Source organism: Muntiacus reevesi, chromosome 2 (assembly GCF_963930625.1).
Source record: "Muntiacus reevesi chromosome 2, mMunRee1.1, whole genome shotgun sequence".
Lineage (NCBI taxonomy): Eukaryota > Metazoa > Chordata > Mammalia > Artiodactyla > Cervidae > Muntiacus > Muntiacus reevesi.
In genome coordinates, this window is record NC_089250.1 from 153,489,223 (window position 1) to 153,492,588 (window position 3,366).

The window sequence follows — 3,366 nt, forward strand, 5'->3', positions numbered from 1 at the left end:
TTGCCACCCTAATAGGTCCCTAGGGAGCCTCCTGTGGTTCTCTATTCCTCGGGTGCATAGGAAAGATGAAGCAGGTGGATTGAGTCCACTGTCCCCCCCGTGGTTGGGGTTGGCAACTCCCTGCAGTTAAACCAAGACCAGTTGCTGTGGACACTCTGTAATCACCAGGAAGGAGATCTGTGTGCTCCCAGGTTGCCCTTCCACAACCCGCAGTGTCTATCTGCAGTGCTGGATGGAGACTTCTGGCTGCACAGGAGAGATGGGATGTACACGGATGAAGGATTAAATGACAGGGAGCACGTGGTGAAGAGTGTATTCCCTTTTGCGTCTGTCTGATCAGCATCTTTCTGAGACTTTGTCCTTGATGTAGGCACATCCCAGCACCAAATCACCACTCTCTCATCTTCTTTCTGACACTAGCAGGATGGACCTCGTGCTCAGAGCCTTTGGCAGGCGATAGCATCCAGCTGGGATTCCATGGCATTGCTTTTGTTTTTATTGTATTTATCTTTATGGTTTCTTTCCACTTTGGCAGGTGGCCCTGGTTTTTTACTTATGGTAGGCATATACATGTTGTGTACAAAATAAATTTCTTTTAGCAAAAGAAAGTGAGTGGTTTAAAAGAAAACATTCTTAATTAGATGTATCATATATGTCAGTCAGGGTTCAACCAAATAAACAGAGGCAGTAGGAGATCTGTATTGAGATTCGCTGCAAGGGGGTCACATAAGTGTGGGTCTGGCTAGGTGAGTTTGGAATCCACAGGTGGGTGGTCAGGGAGGTCGGGCTGGTCTGAATCTGCTTCTGCAGAGGCAATTCCTTCTGCTTCTGGGAAACCTCAGCTCTGCTCTTAAGTATTTCAACTGATTGAATTGATCTACCCAGATCATCTGGAATAATCTCCCTTACTTAAAGTCAACTGATTACAGATTTTAATCATATCTGCAGAAGTTTTTGGGCTTCTCTGGTGGCTCAGTGGTAAAGAATCCTCCTGCCAAGCAGAAGTGGGTTTGATTCCTGGGTCGGGAAAGATCCCCTGGAGAAGGAGATGGCAACCTACTCCAGTATTGCCTGGAAAATCCCAAGGGCAAAGGAGCCTGGTGGCTACAGTCCATGGGGTCACAGAGTTGGACACGACTTAGTGACTAAACGACAAGCATAGATTTCACCTAGATTAGAGTTTGTGTAACTGGGGGCCGTTGCTTTGCCAAGTTAACACACAAGATTCCACACTGGATAATAGCACAGGTGAAATAGCCTCGTTTAAGTTGTGGAAGAGGTAATTAAGTCAATGATGGGCAGTTAGTGCTGGAACTAAGCAGGTGAGGCAAATGGCTAGGGTATTAAGTCCTGAGGAGGGAGGCGGGAGTTCCAGTTGGAATTGAGGCTTTCTGTGCTTGGTGATGGGTCTCTTAGCCATCTGGGCATTGATAGGAGGGGTGGAAGATGGCGAGGAGAGAGCAGAACACGGCAGCCTGCCTTTTGTGCTGCCTGCTTTTAAGCCCCTTTTCTATGGAACCAGCTTCTGTTTGCCTCTCTCTTCCTAATTTCATCTGTTCAACTTAATAGAGGTAAGTTTGTTTTTAGGCAAAGTCTGTAGGCCCTGCTTGGGGCTGCTGCAGGCCTGATGGTGACCTGAGAGGCTGTGGCCAGAACCTCCACATCTCTCCGGGAGCCAGGCTATGTCCCGAGGCCAGGCAGCCCCGAGGGAGTCTCTGGACAGCAGTTCCCAGGGGGATGAGCGCCGGGCACCCAGCAGAGGCAGTGGGACAGTGCTCCGAGGTAGCTGTTCCTCTCTGGGCAGCCAGCAGTGTCCAGTGGCCAGTCAGGCGGAGTTCTAGTGTCTCTGGGGGCCACGGGCAGAAGCATGGATGCCACCAGGCCTCTGTCCAGCTCCTGGGAGTCAGGGGTGAGCATCAAGTGTGTGGGCAGGTACCTTGAGGCCATGTTGAAGAGATGCTAAGTGAGCTGGAGCTCTTCCTGAAGCCTCAGCATCTGCACCCCGAGGGCTCGCTGGTCCTTGTGCAGCCTACAGGTGCAGCCTACACCAAGAGCTCTAGTCAGACGCGGTGATGGGCAAGCCTTGGCACGGAGGACACAACTATGGGCTACATGACCGGCTATTTCTGTGCTTGGACCTGACCTCCAGCAATGTGCAGGGCGAGTGCAAGACCTGCCCGGACCCTGGCCACGAGCTTCACGGCCTCCTGCCCCATCAGTGCCTTCATACCTAAAGAGAAGATCCCTGACCCTCACAGCCTGAAGCTCTGGCTCAAGGCCAACGTGAACTCAAACAAGAGGGTGAAACATCTTCCATGATTTTTTCCATCCCTCTTCTTCATCTGGGCTTCTCTTGTGGCTCAGCTGGTAAAGAATCTGCCTGCAATGTGGGAGACCTGGGTTCGATCCCTGGGTTGGGAAGATCCCCTGGAGAAGGGAAAGGCTACCCACTGCAGCATTCTGGCCTGGAGAATTCCACGGACTGTATAGTCCACGAGGTTGCAAAGAGTCACACACGACTGAGCGACTTTCACTTCTTTATCTACTACGTTTCTAAGATAATGACCTTGGACAAAGGAGATATTATCTTGACCAGGAGGTCAAAGGGAGTGGGACCCTTTAAAGAAAACGATGAGATCTGGGCTGATCTTCGTGGAGTCATCAGTAGGAGATGTAAGGTGGAAAAGCCTGAATATTGAATCTATGCAAAGCACCCTAACTTCTTAACACAAGTTTCAGGGGAAAAGGGAACAAGACAAAAGCAAGCAAAGGTTATTTAATTAAATGTGACAATCTTATTAAATCAATTTTAAAAAATGATTGGATTGCTATGCATCAAGGAAGATGAACCCTCCAAAAAAAAAAAAAAAAAAAAAAAAAAAAACCTGATCTAGAAAAAGTGGGCCAGAAATGGAAATGAGAAACAGTGTCTTCTAGGAAACACCAAACCAAATGTTTGGAAGACTTTCCTTTCCTTTCCTAGAACTGGACTGGGTCGTTCTGAGACCTGGTGTTCAAGTCTTAAAATCTGCAAAGGAAGCAGAAAAGCACATTTCTTCAGTGTTCCCCAAATTTCTTTGATCATTAAAATCATCTAGAGGAATTTGTAAAATTTAAAATTACTGGCCCATCTCAGGCCCAATATGTTAATTAATGGAATTAATCTCTAGCACTCCAAGTGATTCTTATCGTGAAAGCATATGGGGGATGCACTACTCCACTTAGTTAGTTAAAAGTTTTGTTTAATAAGTGAGCAATTAGTGAAGACCTCACCTGTTTGCTTGGGCTTCCCAGGTGGCTCAGCGGTAAAGAACCTGCCTGTCAGTGCAGGAGACAAGGGTTTGATCCTTGGCTGGAAGATCCCCT

At 48.1% G+C, this 3,366-nt stretch overlaps 1 pseudogene; it reads left to right on the plus strand.

The window, feature by feature from the left end:
- The first annotated feature begins 1,867 nt into the window (after positions 1-1,867).
- On the plus strand, positions 1,868-2,699 carry LOC136158321 (oxaloacetate decarboxylase, mitochondrial-like; annotated as a pseudogene).
- The last annotated feature ends 667 nt before the right edge of the window (positions 2,700-3,366 follow it).